General features: G+C 45.7%; 1 long non-coding RNA gene across 1 annotated transcript in view; it reads left to right on the top strand.

The window, feature by feature from the left end:
• Positions 1 to 13,703, top strand: part of LOC144728092 (uncharacterized) — an 87,603-nt gene extending 73,900 nt beyond the window's left edge. The window contains exon 3 of the long non-coding RNA XR_013587478.1: positions 13,560 to 13,703. This is a non-coding gene — a long non-coding RNA (uncharacterized LOC144728092). The remainder of the gene's footprint in view (positions 1 to 13,559) is intronic.
• The last annotated feature ends 8,159 nt before the right edge of the window (positions 13,704 to 21,862 follow it).

Raw genomic sequence — 21,862 nt, 5'->3', positions numbered from 1 at the left:
TGTCCACAGATGCGACGGACAGCGCCTGCACTTGTACGGTCGAAGCAGGTCGCCCCCAGAGCGACGGCAGAAACGAGATTTGACGGCCCCCCGGCAGTTCAATACAATTCTCATTGATTTTGATCAAAATGGGCATCTTAGCCAAAAAATCGGTGCCTAACAAACAAGGAACCGCCAAAGATCTCGATATCAACACAACACCCGAGGCCGACACATCCCCAATAGATATCTTAGCATCCACCTGACCCACGATACCCATGCTACCCCCGTTCGCAGCGACGCACGACCCATAAACCGGACGCACAGCCCCCGGCGGAATGCCCAACAGATGGAAAATGACATCCGATATAATAGTCGCAGACGCCCCCGAGTCGACCAAAATGCGCACGTCCACACCTTGTATGGACCCCGGTACAGTGGACGAACCCGTAGCGGCCGCGACAACTCTCCGTGCCAATTTGCGCCACTGCGTAACTGAATGACAAGGCCCCGTCGATGGCCTTTCTTTAACAACAACAACAGGATCGCGCAACACAGGTGGTGGGTGAGGTGGAAAGCCTTGCCGAGTGTCTGGTGCGTGCCGACATGCCTGTTTCGGAGGATCTTTAGCCGACTTGACCGGTGCCGAGGCCTCCTGCTGCGGCGGAGCCGGGAAGCGGGCCCAGCAGTCTCTGGCGTAGTGGCCCCTACGCCCGCAGCGGAAACATTCGGCCTCGTTGCGCCGAAGCGCAGGCCTCGCCTCCTGACGGCCCTGTTCTGGTAGCGCCGCGCGCGGTCTCGGCCCGCCGCGTCCCGTCCATGGAGCGGAGGCGGCCGTCAGTTGTTGAGGGCCCCGGTCATCTGGAACATAGACAGCCTGCGCAGGGTTCCACCCCAGCGCATCCTCTTCTTTGACGGGCCCCCCCGTCCACGCCGTCACTTGTTTCCAGCGACAGAGGTTGAATTGCGCATCGAGACACTTAGCAGCCGTCCGGGAAGTGAGCTTCTCATGCCCACACACAGGCATGGGGATCCCTAGATCCCGAGACAGCTCCAACATTTTCCCTAATATGAGAGGCTCGAGCAGGTCCTGTGGCGTCTCAGGATAAGCTGCCATGGCCAGCTCCAGCACCGCACCCCTGAACGCCACGGGCGACTCCTCTGGTGCTCGTTGTCGTTGAGCGAATCGCCGATGCGCATCATCTGGTGGCTCATAAGCATCGGCCATTTCTTGAAAAACACCACGTAAAGTTGCCTTCTTATCGGTCGTTATGGAACGGAAGAATCGGACAGATTCGTCGTCCAGGAGAGTCGGCAACACCTCCAAAGCCTCCGCATCGGTCCATCTTGCTGTGCGTACCGCCGCCAAGAAGCGGCAGGCGAACGCGCTCCAGTCCCCACCGACGGAAAATTCTTTAACCGTTGTAAGGTGGCGACTCCGACTCCTCTTCCCGCCGTCTTCCAATGGTGGTGGTTGTGGTGGCAAATTCAAAATGGCGTCGGCCCGCGGCGTGGCCAAGATGGCGGTTTGGCGCCACGGAGCGCGCAAAATGGCGGCCTCCTGCCGCGTGGGCAATGGCGGCGGCAGGACAGGCAACGTGGCGGCCCGCGGAGCACCAATTGCATCATCCATCGTCCCTGGCGCGACGAGATGGCATAGATGCGCCAGGACGTCCTTAAGTGCCTCCAGTTGTACCGCCATCGCTTGCCACCGTTGATCCGCGTCTGATGATGTCGACGGACCCGCCACCGCGCCAACATCCTCCACTCCTGTTCCCGTGGTCGCCTCAGCCGGGCTCTCCTCCACCACCCCAACAGGATCCGTGGTTGGAGGGAGTTCGTCGTCGTCGGACGAAGAAGCCGATGCAGGCGCCGGAGTAACTTTCTTCCTCACTTGTTTCGACATGCCGTTGCACTTCCGACACCAGTGTAATAAACGACTGGACCACGATGTCTGGCTCAGTGTCCTTTATTATTCGGTTCGTGCTGTACACCCACACGGCTGTCTTTACTCTGTAGCTTCTCCACGGTGCTGACTCCAATGTCGGCCCGATCCACAACAGCAGCTCCGCTGCTGTTTCTCCCACACAGCCCCCCTTGGCTGTACTCTCTGCTGCTCTTCTCCCTCCGCAGCTCTCACAGCTTCTTGCTCTCTCTCTCTCTCTCCGCAGCTCCTCCTGGCAGCCACACCGCTGCCTCTAACAAGCAGCCCCCTCTCTCTCTCTCTCCGCAGCTCCTCCTGGCAGCCACACCGCTGCCTCTAACACGCAGCCCTCCTGGCTGTCTCCTCCCCAGCTGCACACCACTCCGCAGCTTCCTCTTATCTTCGGGGTTGGCTCCCGATGGCCGTCGGCGCCCCCCCTCTCCACACTTGCCCGCGTGGCCTCACTCTTTTCCGCTCACACCCCGACTCACTTCTCCTTCCGGTTTACGCGCTTAAGGACCCCCTACCTTTCACCCACGTCACCTGGCTCCGCCTCCTCGTGACGTCACATCCGGAAGGTCGCTTTCGCCCGCATTACACAGATATGGATCTCTGGATATGTACATATATAGATTCATTATCACCAGCGTTGCTATTAATCCACTGCTGGACACGATAGCTGATTCATTGACACAATAGTCAATGCATTGTGGAAAATATTTTAGATGCAATTAAAATGTAGTATTTACTGACTCATTGCTAAGAAGCATTAGTATTGTTATTTAATGAGTCGCATTAATGGAAATCGATTAACCGTTGGATTTTATTATATAAAATAGTATGAATTGAACGGGTATATAGATTTAACATCCATGTTTGCACATAAGCAAGCGTGGATGTTTTATTCATATTGAGAAGCTCGTGTTTTTGTGTAGTTTACGATTTTACATTCGTATTGTTCGTCTTTCTACGCTGAGATATTTTCCATTGTTAATATTGGGTGCATTACCACCACCGGCGAGACACTCGCGCGCATGGCTACAGCTCCCCGCCAGTCGCGCCCTTGGGAACGCTCTTCAGCTGATTGTCGTGCAGAGCCAACAACTGCAGATTCACCAGGCGGTCAAACACCCCCTCGGGTAGGGCCTGCAGCCGATTTCCACCAAGATCCATATACGTGAGATGCGTTAGACTGTCAAACACCCTTGGCTCGAGTTTCGTGATCTGGTTGTTGTACAAAAGCAGCTCTCGCGTGGTGGTGGGGATTCCCGCAGACACAGACGCGAGACTATTTTGGTACTGGCAAAGGAGGTATCATGATGTAGATGCTCAACCCGAGCTCTCATTACTCGGATAGTGCATTGTCTTTGAGTTGTATTCCTTTTGGCGTCCTCTGGCCTTACACCGTTTGAGACGAGGCTCAAAAGAAAGCTGTCTCTGGTGTGGACCAATCAGTTTCAAAGACAATGAAGATGTTATCAGAGTATTTTTTTGTTTGCATTCTGACTACAAGTATTGTGGTTAATGCAGACATGCTTCCTTGTAAAATGTTTCAGTTTGGGTGTTTAACAACGTAACACCTGTTTTGTTGCCAGAAAAAAGTGAAAAAGCTATTTTCATATTTTGGTACTGGCAAAGGAGGTCTCATGATGTAGATGTTCAACCCGAGCTCTCATTACTCGGATAGTGCATTGTCTTTGAGCTGTACGCCTTTTGGCGTCCTCTGGTCTAACACCGTTTGAAATAAGGCTCAAAAGAAAGCTGTCTCTGGTGTGGACCAATCAGTTTCAAGGACAACGCATATATTATCAGAGTATATTTTTTGTTTGCATTCTGACCACAAATATCGTGGTTAATGTAGACATGATTCCTTGTAAAAGGTTGCAGTTTGGTGTTTAACAACTTAACACCTATTCATATTCTTGGTTCTTTCGGTAAAGTAACGTAGAAGGGAAATAATAAAAATATTTAATTATCATGACGTTTCGACTGCAACACAAACAATCATCATGCAACACAAGCAATCATCATAAGGTGTGGATGTCACACCTGATGATGATTGCATGTGTTGCAGTCGAAACGTCGTGAGAATTTTATTGTTTGATATTTTTATTATTTTATTATTTCCCTTTTACGTGACTTTACCGAAAGAACCAAGAATATGAATCCCTGCGGTCACGAAAGCTTTAAATCAAAACTTAACACCTGTTTTGTTGCCAGAAAAAACGGGAAACCCCTATTTTCACCAAACAGTAACGTTTTGCAAGAAACCATGTCTGCGTTAACGACAAATACTCGTGGCGAACATTCGAAATAGGAAAAATGCATTTAAAATTAACCAATTCTTATAAATTGCTTAGTGTTTATGTGTATGTACATGGTAAGTTGTGTGAATTATAAAATAGTTGTAATGGAGTTGTAGTATTTGTCTATCTATATGTTTTCAATTTGTGATTGATTTAGATAACTAATTTACATGTTTTTGTTTCCCATGTCGCCAATGTAAAAAGATAACTGTTTTTAAAAAGTCTCTCGTCTGGTTAAATACAGATATGGATCTCTGGATATGTACATATATAGATTCATTATCACCAGCGTTGCTATTAATCCACTGCTGGACACGATAGCTGATTCATTGACACAATAGTCAATGCATTGTGGAAAATATTTGAGATGCAATTACAATGTAGTATTTACTGACTCATTGCTAAGAAGCATTAGTATTGTTATTTAATGAGTCGCATTAATGGAAATCGATTAACCGTTGGATTTTATTATATAAAATAGTATTAATTGAACGGGTATATAGATTTAACATCCATGTTTGCCCATAAGCAAGCGTGGATGTTTTATTCATATTGAGAAGCTCGTGTTTTTGTGTAGTTTACGATTTTACATTCGTATTGTTCGTCTTTCTACGCTGAGATATTTTCCATTGTTAATATTGGGTGCATTACCACCACCGGCGAGACACTCGCGCGCATGGCTACAGCTCCCCGCCAGTCGCGCCCTTGGGAACGCTCTTCAGCTGATTGTCGTTCAGAGCCAACAACTGCAGATTCACCAGGCGGTCAAACACCCCCTCGGGTAGGGCCTGCAGCCGATTGCCACCAAGATCCATATACGTGAGCTGCGTTAGACTGTCAAACACCCTTGGCTCGAGTTTCGTGATCTGGTTGTTGTACAAAAGCAGCTCTCGCGTGGTGGTGGGGATTCCCGCAGGCACAGACGCGTGGCTTTTCCCTGCACAGTTCACTTGTGTCCCTGAGCACGAACACTGCGAGGGACGGGCGACCGTTTAGAGGCAGCGACGACTGCATTTCTTTGTTACCTTCATAAACGCCCTTCAGAGAGCACTCAGTACACGCTTGTTTTACGTAAAAAAAAATTAGCATTTTACTGAAATTCAGTAAAAATTCCAACGTCATTTGATCCCTATGTTGCCATCATTGCGTACCGGGCTGAGACCGTCATCTGGTTGCACCTGAGATTCCGAGTGAATCACGTGCGGGTCTTAAGCGTGGTACTTGAAATTAACATTGAAATTAACATTAATTTCAAGTTCCACGCTTAAGAGCGGCACGTGATTCACTTGAAATTCATTTCAAGTCGCGGTGGTTTCGCTGTCAAAAGTGCGTGGATAGGAGCTCATCTCCTGTGTAAAGTAGTGAGCAACTCCTAGAAGTTCCACATTAATTTGGAGGGGGTGTTTTGATCCACAAAACACCCACTATTGATTTTCCAAAAAAATGTTCGAATTGTGTTCCACCCACGGGGATGAATGTTTGGATCGATGTGTGAGTAAAATTTAAAACAATGATACCGATCACGCATTCACTTGGCTGTTCAACGGTTTGACCCAGCTGACGAATCTGGATATTGGTGGCAACCAGCTGACGGCCCTTTCCGAGATGGTGTTTGACCGCCTGGGGAATCTAAAGTGGTTGAGTCTGCACGTCAACCACCTGAAGAGCGTTCCCAAGGGCGCAACTGGTGGTGGCTACACACGTTACAGTCCCACAAAGACCGTGATGCATCGATTGTACATTTAATACATTACTCGATGTTCTCAGCGCTCACTCTGTACGAGTTCATAGGTCACCGCTAAAACGCTGAATGTGTTATTTAAACGGCAGTTGTTTCAGTAGCGTTCGAAGTCTTCCCAACACCAACAAGGAGATTACAAGGAATCAAATAAAGTTGCGGACGAGAGCAACTTGGAGTGCTTTTGTGAATCTGAACTTCATAATGAAACTTAACAGAGAAAGGAACACATGGATGAGACAAAAACGCTTATAAATGACAACAAATGGTCCATTAAAGTAAGTTGGTTTGGCCAGAATACGACGCGTCAATGTGCCGCTATTGTTATCGACCATGGCCAAAAACGAATTGTAATATTTTACATATATAAGGCAAACCCAATTAAACAAATCTGAATGGATCATTGTAAAAATTAAAGTGTGATGTATATTAGTTGACAGGGAACACTCTAAAATGTTTGGTAAACAACGTTTTTCAGGGAGAGCTTCAGACGCTAAGGGAGGCCCGTGTGAGCCGCCTCTAAACCGTCGCTCGTCCCTCGTACTGTTCGTGCTCAGGGACAGATGTGGTCTGTGAGAGGAGAAGCCTCGCGTCTGTGCCTGCTGGAATCCCCACGACCACGCGAAGGCTGTGGTTGAACAGCAATCAGATCACGAAGCTCGAGCCCGGGGTGTTTGACAGCCTGACGGCACTGGTGGAGACACGAGACCCTGCGTCTCCTGCTAAATCCCCTGCAGTCGTGAATTATTAGGAATGTATTATATATGTACTGTGCTCTTTTGAAAAACGTTCATAATTTAACTATATATCACAATATTGTTTAAGAAGCTCGTTCAGGTGAATATGGTTGCCTTTTGTTAAGAAGATCTCTGTTATATTGAATGGAGGTCGTTTTAACTGGAACATGTCTATGAAAGCGAATGTAGGTCGTATGAGCGAACATTTATTTCTGACAGTAATCGAGGGGATTTTAACAGGTCTATAATGAGGTTAATTAAAGCGGCTACCGGTGGAATTTACTAACAGAGTTAACTATGGCATTAAGACGATGCATCTGACACTTCTCTGTGAACATGAATCGAGATCGCTTCAACTCTCAGATTTCTCAGCAAATGAATGAAGTTCGATTTAACTAACAGGTCTCGATGGAAGTAACTGTTGTACCTTTAACTCTAAGATTGCATTTTAAGTGAATCGACGTTGTTTAAGAGAATAATATTCCGTGGTATCGAATGTAGATTTTATCGACTCCAATGTCTCTATGCGAGAGAACGGAAGTGGCTCTGCTTAAACACTTCATGTGAATGGATGTCGCTCTCACCAACACATTTCCAGGAGAGTGGTGAGAATTCCTCGTGAGCAATTAGCATGGAAGTCACTACTCAGCTGATAGCATCATCATCAGCCATTACAACCCGCTAGGGTGTTTGATAGTCTGACCCAGCTGACTATACTGGCTCTGAATGACAACCAGCTGCAGGCCCTTCCCGAGGGATTGTTTGACCGCCTGGGGAAGCTGCAGCATTTAGATCTGGTGAACAACCAGCTGAAGAGTATTCCTCGGGGCGCGACTGGTGGTTGCTACAGTGTCAACGCGTCAACTCATTCTCGTCCCACCAACTGAATGAGTTTGAGTCACCACTAACACGCTGAACGTGTTATTCAAATGGCAGTTGATTCAGTAGCGATGTAGGTGTTACCAACACCTATAAGGAGCCTAAACCAATGCACATGAAGAAGCGACCGACAGCACGTTTAAAATTTTCATTTTGAAATGTAACATTCCTATGTGCATGCAGAAGAGCGTTTTTGACTGGAGTGAATCACCTGGTATGGCTGGCTGGCTGGCTCGTTACAGGACGGACAGATGGACGCCTCAAATCCGATAGGAAGACACTGTGCATCAAAGAGGGACACGTAATAAGTTTACAAGAACCAAAGAGTATGGATTCCTGCAGTCACTAAAGCTTAAAATCAAGATTGAACCGCCTTTACGGGGAGGGTATCCACGCAACTGTTAGATCTTTTAACAGACTGCGAGACAAGAAGGCTCACCTCATCGACTCGCTCACCTTTCTGAAGAGATGCCGCGACACCAAGGTAATATCGATCGCCTTTACACTCACATCTGCTGCTGTCACTTCTCCTAACTCTAAACGGATCTTGTTTAGGGCCAGCCTAGCTCTAATCTCAGAGAGAATACGATTGCTCCGATTTGAACTTGATTATTTGGACAAGACTCTCTTACAATGACACAATGACACATCTGATTGGGACCATGTAGATAACATGACAGTTTCTTACAACAACTGAACACCTGTTTTGTTGCCAGAAAAAAGGGGAAAAACCTATTTCATTATTTTGAAACTGGCAATGGAAGTTCCATGCTGTAGATGCTCACCCGAGCTCTCATTACTCTAATAGTGCATTGTCTTTGAGCTGTACGCCTTTTGGCGTCCTCTGGTCTTACACCGTTTGAGACGAGGCTCAAAAGAAAGCTGTCTCTGGTGTGGACCAATCCGTTTCAAGGACAATGAAGATGTTATCAGAGTATTTTTTGTTTGCATTCTGACTACAAGTATTGTGTTTAATGCAGACATGCTTCCTTGTAAAATGTTTCAGTTTGGGTGTTTAACAACGTAACACCTGTTTTGTTGCCAGAAAAAAGTGAAAAAAGCTATTTTCATATTTTGGTACTGGCAAAGGAGGTCTCATGATGTAGATGCTCAACCCGAGCTCTCATTACTCGGATAGTGCATTGTCTTTGAGCTGTATTCCTTTTGGCGTCCTCTGGTATTACACCGTTTGAGACGAGGCTCAAAAGAAAGCTGTCTCTGGTGTGGACCAATCAGTTTCAAGGACAATGAAGATGTTATCAGAGTATTTTTTTGTTTGCATTCTGACTACAAGTATTGTGGTTAATGCAGACATGCTTCCTTGTAAAATGTTTCAGTTTGGGTGTTTAACAACGTAACACCTGTTTTGTTGCCAGAAAAAAGTGAAAAAGCTATTTTCATATTTTGGTACTGGCAAAGGAGGTCTCATGATGTAGATATTCAACCCGAGCTCTCATTACTCGGATAGTGCATTGTTTTTGAGCTGTACGCCTTTTGGCGTCCTCTGGTCTAACACCGTTTGAAATAAGGCTCAAAAGAAAGCTGTCTCTGGTGTGGACCAATCAGTTTCAAGGACAACGCATATATTATCGGAGTATATTTTTTTTTGCATTCTGACCACAAATATCGTGGTTAATGCAGACATGATTCCTTGTAAAAGGTTGCAGTTTGGTGTTTAACAACTTAACACCTATTCATATTCTTGGTTCTTTCGGTAAAGTCACGTAGAAGGGAAATAATAAAATAATAAAAATATTAAATTCTCATGACGTTTCGACTGCAACACAAACAATCATCATGCAACACAAGCAATCATTATAAGGTGTGGATGTCACACCTGATGATGATTGCTTGTGTTGCAGTCGAAACGTCGTGAGAATTTTATTGTTTGATATTTTTTTTATTTTTTTATTTCCCTTCTACGTGACTTTACCGAAAGAACCAAGAATATGAATCCCTGCGGTCACGAAAGCTTTAAATCAAAACTTAACACCTGTTTTGTTGCCAGAAAAAACGGGAAACCCCTATTTTCACCAAACAGTAACTTTTTGCAAGAAACCATGTCTGCGTTAACGACAAATACTCGTGGCGAACATTCGAAATAGAAAAAATGCATTTAAAATTAACCAATTCTTATAAATTGCTTAGTGTTTATGTGTATGTACATGTAAAGTTGTGTGAATTATAAAATAGTTGTAATGGAGTTGTAGTATTTGTCTATCTATATTTTTTCATTTGATGATTGATTTAGATAACTAATTTACATGTTTTTGTTTCCCAGGTCGCCAATGTAAAAAGATAACTGTTTTTAAAAAGTCTCTCGTCTAGTTAAATACAGATATGGATCTCTGGATATGTACATATATAGATTCATTATCACCAGCGTTGCTATTAATCCACTGCTGGACACGATAGCTGATTCATTGACACGATAGTCAATGCATTGTGGAAAATATTTTAGATGCAATTAAAATGTAGTATTTACTGACTCATTGCTAAGAAGCATTAGTATTGTTATTTAATGAGTCGCATTAATGGCAATCGATTAACCGTTGGATTCTATTATATAGAATAGTATTAATTGAACGGGTATATAGATTTAACATCCATGTTTGCACATAAGCAAGCGTGGATGTTTAATTCATCTTGAGAAGCGCGTGTTTTGTGCTGTTTACGATTGTGCATTCGTATTGTTCGTCTTTCTACGCTGAGATATTTGCCACTGTTTATATTTGGTGAATTATCACCACCGGCGAAACACTCCCGCGCATGGCTACAGCTCCACCGCCAGTCGCGCCCCTGCGAACGCTCTTCAGCTGATTGTCGTTCAGAGCCAACTTCTGCAGATTCACCAGGCGGTCAAACACCCCCTCGGGTAGGGCCTGCAGCCGATTGCCACCAAGATCCAAATACGTGAGCTGCGTTAGACTTTCAAACACGCCTGGCTCGAGTTTCGTGATCTGGTTGTTGTACAAAAGTAGCATTCGCGTGATGGTGGGGATTCCCGCAGGCACAGACGCCAGACTTCTCCCTGCACAGTTCACTTGTGTCCCTGAGCACGAACACTGCGAGGGACGGGCGACCGTTTAGAGGCAGCGACGACTGCATTTATTTGTTACCTTCATAAACGCCTTGCAGAGCACGCTTGTATTACGTAAACGTTTAAAAAATTAGCATTTTACTGAAATTCACAAAAATACCAACATAATTTGATCCATATGTTGCCATCATTGCGTACCGGGCTGAGACCGTCATCTGGCTGCACCTGGGATTACGAGTGAATCACGTGCGGCTGTTACGCGTGGTACTTGAAATACATTTTAAGTCGCGGTGGTTTCGCTGTCAAACGAGCGGGGAGAGGAGCTCATCTCCTTTGTAAAGCCGTGCGCAACTCCTGGAAATTCCACATTCATTTGGCGGGAGTGTTTAGATCCACAAAACACCCACTATTGATTTTCCAAAAAATTGTTCGAATTGTGTTCCACCCACAGGGATGAATGTTTGGATCGACGTGTGAGTAAAATTTGGACAAAATATCTAAAATTTGGACAAAATATCCTTCAAAATGCGCGTTTTGTGATTCTCTTATTTAAAACAATAATACCGATCACGCATTCACTTGGCTGTTCAACAGTCTGACCCAGCTGACTAATCTGGATATTGGTGGCAACCAGCTGACGGCCCTTCCCGAGATTGTGTTTGACCGCCTGGGGAATCTAAAGTGGTTGAGTCTGCACGTCAACCACCTGAAGAGCGTTCCCAAGGGCGCAACTGGTGGTGGCTATCTTCTTGGTTCTTTCGGTAAAGTCACGTAGAAGGGAAGTAATAAAATAATAAAAATAAAACATAATAAAATAATTCTCACGACGTTTCGGCCACAACGCAAGCAGCCGTCCTCAGGTGAAGAATGAAACACCACCAAGCTTGGAGCGTATATTTAAGCTGGTTTGGAGGGGGGGAGGTGGGAAGAAGAGCGCCTTGACAAAATAATTTGCATGTCAAGAGGAATTTAGCATATGGAAAATGCGTAGGAGGTGGGCGGGGGGGTTTCAAATTAATATTATGCCCGTGCAATATGCAGGGTTAGCAGCATCAAAGGGAGGGGGAAGGGGGGTAGCATTAACAAAGGAAAGGAATGTTAATAGTATGTAGCTGCAGTTACTAAACAACCACGTAGAAAACTAACGTATAAACTACATAAACAACTAAAGTATAAACTACATAGCATCATCAGTATATTTACTATACTCTACAATAAGCTGAGTTACTAACAGTAAGTGATACATTACAATTCTACGTCGTAAAAATTATATAATATGCTTCCATCTAAACTTTATTCTCTTACATCACACGAGTCTACACCGTACTATATACTGCCATAGACAAACCCAACATTAAATTATATACTGTATTGCTATAAACCACCCTATACTTTATACATTTTAATATAACACCTTGTATTATTCTACCCACCCTAATGTGTATCACACTGCTATATGTTTACTATACAATTACAATTACATTGTATTAAGCATATAAATTTTATACTATTTGTTATTATACACTGTACCATTGACCGTCGTGTCAATGGGTGAGTCGAGGGGGGAAACTTGCAGTGGAGCAAAAAATCCATTCCCTGCGGAGAATACAATGCCAGTGAGTGGCACGCGGTCTGAAAGTCACCGTAAACGTGAACACAACCAGTTAAGATCCGAAATGGTGTATTACGTCCTTCCAATGATTGCTAAGCCAGATTCCATCTTCTCGGTTGAAATTGTCTCTGTGTTTGTATATGTGGATCGCCTCATGAACGAATCTCTCATGATAGCCAGATGGCTTGCAGAAAACCTCTGTCTTGGAGAAGTCAATGTCATGTGAGCCCACTGAGTTGTAACAGTGATCTGCCACGGCTGAGGTGTTTGTCCTACCGTGTTTCAGGTCTGCCTTATGTTCACGGATGCGGTCCGAGACATGTCACCTGAGGACGGCTGCTTGCGTTGTGGCCGAAACGTCGTGAGAATTATTTTATTATGTTTTATTTATATTATTTTATTACTTCCCTTCTACGTGACTTTACCGAAAGAACCAAGAAGATGACTCCCTGCAGTCACGAAAGCTTTAAATCGAAATTTGGTGGTGGCTACACACGTTACAGTCCAACAAAGACCGTGATGCATGGGCTGTAGATTTAATACATTACTCGATGTTTTCAGCGCTCACTCTGTATGAGTTCATGAGTCACCGCTAACACGCTGAATGTGTTATATAAACGGCAGTTGTTTCAGTAGCGTTCGAGGTCTTCCCAACACCTACAAGGAGATTACAAGGAATCAAATAAAGTTGCGGACGAGAGCAGCTTGGAGTGCTTTTGTGAATCTGAACTTCATAATGATACTTAACAGATAAAGGAACACATGGATAAGACAAAAACGCTTATAAATGACAACAAATGGTCCATTAAAGTAATGGTCAATGTGCATTGTGCCAATGCACATTACCATGGTCGATAACAATAGCGGAGTGGCAGCCAAGGGTGAGAACGCGCCCGGAAGGACGTCCACTGTGGAGTTGGAGTAATGACAGCAGCTCGTGTGCAGGTGTGAGGTGGAGTTATACATCGCATGGTCGTGAATACGGATTGCAGTAGATGGATCATGAAACTTGATGATATCATTTCTACGTATTGATAAAGATTAATTTACATAACTTAATAATAGAGTATTGAAATACACATCTCTATTAAAGGTAGACATGCGAAATGCTTGCATAAATGAAGGACCAAAACGAGTTATAATATTTAACATATATAAGGCAAACCCAATTAAAACAAATATGAATGGATAAATGAAAAATTTAATTGTGATGTATATTAGTTGACAGGGAACACTCTAAAATGTTTGGTAAGCAACGTTTTTCAGGGAGAGCTTCAGACGCGACGCCGCTCGCGTGCGAAGGGAGGCTGGTGTGAGCCGCCGCTAAACCGTCACTCGTCCCAGGCAGTGTTCGTGCTCAGGGACAGATGTTCAATGTGAGAGGAGAAGCCTCGCGTCTGTGCCTGCGGGAATCCCCACGACCACGCGAAGGCTGTGGTTGAACAGCAATCAGATCACGAAGCTCGAGCCCGGGGTGTTTGACAGCCTGACGGCACTGGTGGAGACACGAGACCCTGAGTCTCCTACTAAATCCCCTGCAGTCGTGAATTATTAGGAATTATTATATATGTAGTGTGCTCTTTAAAAAAAACGTTCATAATTTAACTATATATCACAATATTGTTTAAGAAGCTCGTTCAGGTGAATATGGTTGCCTTTTGTTAAGAAGATCTCTGTTATATTGAATGGAGGTCGTTTTAACTGGAACATGTCTATGAAAGCGAATGTAGGTCGTATGAGCGAACATTTATTTCTGACAGTAATCGAGGTGATTTTAACAGGTCTATAATGAGGTTAATTAAAGCGGGCACTGGTGGAATTTAATAACAGAGTTAACTATGGCATTAAGACGATGCATCTGACACTTTTCTGTGAACATGAATCGAGGTCGCTTCAACTCTCAGATCTCTCAGCAAATGAATGAAGTTCGATTTAACTAACAGGTCTCGATGGAAGTAACTGTTGTACCTTTAACTCTAAGATTGCATTTTAAGTGAATCGACGTTGTTTAAGAGAATAATATTCCGTGGTATCGAATGTAGGTTTTGGCAACTCCAATGTCTATATGCGAGAGAACGGAAGTGGCTCTGCTTAAACACTTCATGTGAATAGATGTCGCTTTCACCAACACATTTCCGTGAAAGTGGTGAGAATTCCTCGTGAGCAATTAGCATGGAAGTCACTACTCAGCTGATACCTCAATAAGTGAATATGGGCCACTTTGAACGAACAGGTCTCCAGCATCATCATCAGCCATTACAACCCGCTAGGGTGTTTGATAGTCTGACCCAGCTGACTATACTGGCTCTGAATGACAACCAGCTGCAGGCCCTTCCCGAGGGATTGTTTGACCGCCTGGGGAAGCTGCAGCATTTAGATCTGGCGAACAACCAGCTGAAGAGTGTTCCTCGGGGCGCGACTGGTGGTTGCTACAGTGTCAAAGCGTCAACTCATTCTCGTCCCACCAACTGAATGATTTTAAGTCACCACTAACACGCTGAACCTGTTATTTAAATGGCAGTTGATTCAGTAGCGATTTAGGTGTTACCAACACCTATAAGAAGCCTAAACCAATGCACATGAAGAAGCGACCGATAGCACGTTTCAAAATTTCATTTTGAAATGTAACATTCCAATGTGCATGCAGAAGAGCGTTTTTGACTGGAGTGAATCACCTGGTATGGCTGGCTGGCTGGCTCGTTACAGGACGGACAGATGGACGCCTTAAATTCGATAGAAAGACACTGTGCATAAAAGAGGGACAGGTAATAAGTTTACAAGAACCAAAGAGTATGGATTCCTGCAGTCACGAAAGCTTAAAATCAAGATTGAACCGCTTTTACGGGGAGGGTTTCCACGCAATTGTTAGATATTTTAACAGACTGCGAGACAAGAAGGCTCACCTCATCGACTCGCTCACCTTTCTGAAGAGATGCCGCGACACCAAGGTAATATCGATCGCCTTTACACTCACATCTGCTGCTGTCACTTCTCCTAACTCTAAACGGATCTTGTTTAGGGCCAGCCTAGCTCTAATCTCAGAGAGAATAAGATTGCTCCGATTTGAACTTGATTATTTGGACAAGACTCTCTTACAATGACACAATGACACATCTGATTGGGACCATGTAGATAACATGACAGTTTCTTACAACAACTGAACACCTGTTTTGTTGCCAGAAAAAAGGTGAAAATCCTATTTCATTATTTTGAAACTGGCAAAGGAGGTCCCATGCTGTAGATGCTCACCCGAGCTCTCATTACTATAATAGTGCATTGTCTTTGAGCTGTATGCCTTTTGGCGTCCTATGGTCTAACACCGTTTAAGACGAGTCTCAAAAGAAAGCTGTCTCTGGTGTGGACCAATAATAAAATAATAAAAATATAAAATTCTCATGACGTTTCGACTGCAACACAAGCAATCATCATGCAACACAAGCAATCATCATAAGGTGTGAATTTCACACCTAATGATGATTGCTTGTGTTGCAGTCGAAACGTCGTGAGAATTTTATTGTTTTATATTTTTATTATTTTATTATTTCCCTTCTACGTGACTTTACCGAAAGAACCAAGAATATGAATCCCTGTGGTCATGAAAGCTTTAAATCAAAACTTAACACCTGTTTTGTTGCCAGAAAAAAGGAGAAACCCCTATTTTCACCAAACAGTAACTTTTTGCAAGAAACCATGTCTGCGCTAACAACAAATACTCGTGGCGAACATTCGAAATATAGAAAATTCATTTAAAATTAACCAATTATTATGAATTGCTTAGTGTTTATGTGTATGTACATGTAAAGTTGTGTTAATTATAAAATAGTTGTAATGTGATTGAATTAGATAACTAATTTACATGTTTTTGTTTCCCAGGTCGCCAATGTAAAAAGATAATTGTTTTTAAAAAGTCTCTCGTCTGGTTAAATATAGATATGGATTGGATCTCTTTGGATATGTAGAGATATATAATCATTATCACCAGCGTTGCTATTAGCTGTTTCATTGACACGATTAGCAATGCATTGTGGAAAATATTTGTGATGCGATTAAAATGCAGTATTTACTAACTCATTGTTAAGCAGCATTATTGTTGTTATTTAATCACGAGTGTTAATGGAAATCGATTAACCGTTGAATTTGAGGACCTCGTGTTTTTGTTTACCATTGTTCGTCTTTCTATGCGAAGATATTTGCCAACGTTATTTATTGGGTGCATTATCACCACCGGCGAGACTCTCAGTTGCGTGGCGACAGCTCCACCGCCAGCCGCGCCCCTGGGAACGCTCTTCAGCTGATTGTCGTGCAGAGCCAACAACTGCAGATTCACCAGGCGGCCAAACGCCCCCTCTGGAAGGATCTGCAGCCGATTAAAACCAAGATCCAAATACGTGAGTTGCGTTAGACTGTCAAGAAGCCCTGGCTGACATGCAAACACAGATGTAGGGGTCTTACGGAGGAGAGATGTGTAGGGGTGATATGTATGGGATCCTACGAGAAACTAGCACAGTGGGCGGGGCTTAGTGAGCACACGGGAGGGTGCTCGCAACGACGTCCGCAGATGGCACCCCAGCGGGGGGGAGGGGTTCGAGATATAAGGGGATGAGCCGGAGGGCTCGTGGCAGAATGTATTGGTAACTCCTGAAGACTGAAGACTGCCTAGTGAGAGCCCTGGTCTCCCCTGGAACGCCGCCCTTATAAGGGCCGCGCAGGACCGAGCCAGAGGCGGGCCCCGTGAATCAGAGCTAGGACTCTGAGACTCCGGGTGCCATAGCCCGACTCACCAGTGTCGGGCCAGACAGCCTCCCCTAGCCCAGTAATTGGAGGATTAAGAGGCAGGTTAGGGATTAAGAGGCAGGTTAGGGTAGATAGCCGTGTCTATTAGGATCGTGCCCTAGGTGTGCGCAGCGCAAACCACCAGCGAAGGAGTCGAACCCGCCCCTGCAATCTATCAGGGTTTCCCGGGTGAACGAACTCGTCGCGCTGGACATTCTAGGACCGTTCCCCGCCACCCCCAGGGGTAATAGGTATTTGCTAACCGGTGTTGAATATTTCACTCGCTGGCCTATGGCCTGGCCCCTGGCCAACCAGTCGGCGGCAGCCATCGTGGAGGCCTTTGTCCAGGGATATGTCCTTGACAAAGGTGCTCCCGAGCGGCTGCTGACCGACCAGGGTAAAAATTTTTCAAGCAAATTGCTCAAACAGGTCTGTGAGATCCTTGGCACTAAAAAGATTCGCACCTCTCCATATCACCCACAAACCGACGGGATGGTCGAGCGGTTGCATCGTACCATCACGTCGATGTTGTCGCAGCACGTTTCTGACTCACAAACAGATTGGGATTTGAAAATCCAGGGGGTCCTGTCAGCATACCGGTTGGCCCCCCATGCTGCGACGGGATTTTCCCCCTTTTTCCTTATGTATGGCCGCGAACCAGAGCCACCTGTTCAGGCCCAGCTGCAGATCCCAGCGCCGCAGGGAAAAACTCAATTGGCCGAACATGTTAAATTCAACCTGGAAAGATTAACGGAAGCGCGGGATGCTGCCATGCAGAATTCTGACAGGCGGCAGAGGGCTAATGAGCGCCTCAGAATGGGTCGCGCGCATGTGTTACAGTGGAAGCCGGGGGACAGGGCATGGTTGCACTGTCCCCAGGTACCGCTCGCGTCCTCCTCTAAACTGCTGCGACCGTGGCGGGGTCCCGTCGAGGTGGTTGAGGTCCTGAGACCTCAGTGCGTGCGCATTCAATGGGGGAGGCGCCGGTGGTTTGTACACCCCTCCAGGCTAAAACCCTTCGTTGCGGTGCGAGATCCCACTACACACGCGCGTGGCCAAACATGTGGGGGGGCGTCCGACTCAGGGAGGTCTTCTCCGGTTCTCTCGCCTGACGTGCTGCCGGCTGTACCACCCACAGGTGCACCGGGAGTGACGGGCTCACGCCCGACGACCCCCACAGGGGATGCTGAGGGTCTTGCGACGCCAGCAACAGACTCACTCGGTGATCAACACCTGCCGGCCGACGACCTGCCGGTCGGGCCTGTCCCGTGTGACGGGCCTGCGGCGAGGACGCGCGCAAAAATGCGAAAACTCTTGTGAGAAAATTTGAAGAAAAAAAAAAGAGAAGAAAAAAAAATTTTTTTTTTTGGTTTCTCTTTTCCGGTGTTCATTCGCATGTTGTGCTCACGGTGTGGGGCGTCCGTGCTGTGTTCCCGGCAACGTTGCATTATACGATTGTTGGGTGTGCTGTCTGTGTGTTCCGGGTGTTCTGTGTGTGCTGGGGGGGATTCCAGGAAAAGAAACACGTGTATATACGCTCGTCCTACGGAATTCGTATTTATTCGGGGGGGGTTCGTCGGGTTCGTCGGGTTATTTTTCCTTCCTGTTGTTCTTCTCGTTGCGTTATTGTTGAAAAAATGAGGCACACGCTGGGGGATGGAGATGGGTTGAACTTTTATTGTCAATGTTGCAGCCGGGACGACTGCGAGCTGTACAGGGGGGGGTGATGTAGGGGTCTTACGGAGGAGAGATGTGTAGGGGTGATATGTATGGGATCCTACGAGAAACTAGCACAGTGGGCGGGGCTTAGTGAGCACACGGGAGGGTGCTCGCAACGACGTCCGCAGATGGCACCCCAGCGGGGGGGAGGGGTTCGAGATATAAGGGGATGAGCCGGAGGGCTCGTGGCAGAATGTATTGGTAACTCCTGAAGACTGAAGACTGCCTAGTGAGAGCCCTGGTCTCCCCTGGAACGCCGCCCTTATAAGGGCCGCGCAGGACCGAGCCAGAGGCGGGCCCCGTGAATCAGAGCTAGGACTCTGAGACTCCGGGTGCCATAGCCCGACTCACCAGTGTCGGGCCAGACAGCCTCCCCTAGCCCAGTAATTGGAGGATTAAGAGGCAGGTTAGGGATTAAGAGGCAGGTTAGGGTAGATAGCCGTGTGTTCCCAGCTATCCGGGTGAGGGGGCCGCTACCCCCTCCAGTATTACGTGTCCCCTGTGCTTATTGTGAATAAACATCAGTGTGCCTCAACCCCGGGTGTCGACCTGTATTAGACGGTACTACACAGGTACTGATCGTTGGTGGGGATTCCCGCAGGCACAGACGCGAAGCTTCTCCCGTGGCAGTCCGCATCTTCAGCCGGTTAATACCAAGATCCGCATACACCCCAGCGGGTTCTAATGTAGATGTACAGATATGTTCCTGAAAGCGACATCCTTCACAGAGAAATTAGTTAAAGGAACCGGCATTCACTTTCATAGGAAGCCCTTCAGTTAAAGTCACCTCCATTCGTTCTTATAAACTTTTATTAACTCAGAAAAGCTGCATTAACTTCGATAGAGATGTCAGTAAAGCGAATTCTACTCACTTTGAAAGAGAACAGTATAGTTAAAGCGATTTCCCTATTCGGTCAAAGACATATTTTAGAGAAATATGCGTGCTTTTATTTCATGGCGATTTGTTCGTTAAAGTGAGCTGACTAACATTCATTAAGATCTGTTATGTGAAGCGATACTCATTGACAATGAAAATACATGTGAGCGACACCGACCTATATTCACTTAAATAGAGATATGCACTTTCTTAAGATACTACTAAGATTGTAAATACAATAATATGCATTCTGGTATGTTATTATGCAGTGATTACACGCAATTATTCACTTTCGCAGTGGCAATAGAAGAAGCCTCAGGGTCTCGTGTCTCCACCAGTGCCGTCAGGCGGTCAAACACCCCGGGCTCGAGCTTCGTGATCTGATTCCTGCCCAACCACAACCTTTGCGTGGTGGTGGGGATTCCCGCAGGCACAGACGCGAGGCGTTTCCCGTCACAGTTCACAAGTGTCCCTGAGCACGAACACTGCGAGGGACGGACGACGGTTTAAAGGCGGCTCACAACGGCGTCGCGTGTGGTCCAACATTTACACAAGTTGCCTCTTCCCGAAGCTCTCCCTGAGAAACGTTCTTCACCAAACATTTAAGAACACTTGGAGCATATGTGCATTTATAATTCATTTGTATTAATCGATTGTTTCAGATTTGTGTTGGTCTATTTAGGCTTTCGCTGAGTTACATATGTACATGTATATTTCAATACGTACATATGTATTCTGTTGTCTGAAGGTATTTCCAAGCCGTGGTCACCACCATGCGACGTATTAATCCACCTCAGACCTGCACACGAGCTCCTGTCATTACTCCATCTCCATGGTGGATGTCCTCCGGGCGCGTTCCCTCCCCTGGCTGCCACTCCGCTGTTGTTATCGACTATGCTCAATGTGCATTGGCCATTGTGGTTTATTCCATCATCTCTTCTCGAACCGTATCCTGCATAAGCCAGCTTTGTTTATTAACAGTTTTATGCCATTTACAAGCGTTTGCTCTCTGATGTCCATGTTTTTTGTTCGTCCAAGGTCTCCAATGAAACGAGTGTATTTCAGAGGTATATCGCCTGATTAACTGTAGATATGGGTTTCTATATATACATGCAAATGTAGATTCATCATCACCAGCGTTGATATTAATCGACTACTGGACACGATAGCTGATTTAGGGAGACAATAGTCGATGCCTTTGTAAAATATATTTGAAGCAGTTAAAATGCAGTATTTATTGACATCATTCCTGACATACATTACGTAAGCAGAACTATTGTTAAGGACTGTCGTCCAACATTGACACGAGTTGTTTCTTCCTGAAGTTTTCCTTGACATTTTTATTTTCACAAAACATTTGTAGTGCTTAGTGTGTACGTGTTTAAGTGTATATACAGTTGTGTGAATTATAAAACACTTGTCATAGTGGTGTGTTCTTATTTATTATTTTTTGAATGATGTTGGTGAATAATTTACGTGTTTTTGTTTACAAGGTCTCTGCTGTAAAAAGATGCGTTTTTTCAAAGGCATCTCGCCTGGTTGACTATAGATATGGTTCTCTGTCTCGAAATGTAAATCTAGTTTCAACATCACCAGCGTTGATATTAATCCACTGCTGGACACGATAGCTGTTTCATTGAGACAATAGTCGATGCGTTGTGTGCAATATCTGTGATGCAGTGATGATGTGGCATATACTGGCATCATTGCTGACATCTGTAGTGAGTTCTTATGGAGACGGAGACGTTGTCGTAGAGGCAACACGGTTTATTCATAAACTAACAGACAACGCCCTTAACATCCCCTATCTAGGGAGGTACAGCCTCCGGGCTATCGTGACTCACACACTGCCAGCTCAACTCTTAGTCCTCCGGCTATCAGTGCCCTACGGGAGGCTATCTGACCCGACTCAGCCAAGGTTCCGGGTCGACCACTGGTCCCAGCTCGGGCTCGAGGTCCCAGGGTCCTAGTCTCGCTGGTCTTCAGTCTTCAGTTTTCGTAGCACTGCCTCGAGCTGCGCTTGGGGTGCCCCTTTAATAAACCTCCAGGGGACCCTCTGCCCCTGGTACCGCTCCATTTTCTGGAACCTTCCAGAAGATCCTGGAAGGGTCCCCCTCCCAGCCCCCCACCTGGGGTAGGGGAGGGGAACCCAGCCTCTCTTGGGACCGGCTCCCTTTCTATCCCCTTGTACTGGCTAGCACACCCTACCGACCTCTGGCTGCAACTGCAGGTAAGTGAATACAGGCGAACAGCAAGTTCAAGTTCATTTATTAGATAT

This window comes from Lampetra planeri, chromosome 27, assembly GCF_965212315.1.
Source record: "Lampetra planeri chromosome 27, kcLamPlan1.2.h2, whole genome shotgun sequence".
NCBI classification, from domain to species: Eukaryota; Metazoa; Chordata; class Hyperoartia; order Petromyzontiformes; family Petromyzontidae; genus Lampetra; species Lampetra planeri.
This window is presented reverse-complemented; position numbering and strand designations above follow the sequence as displayed.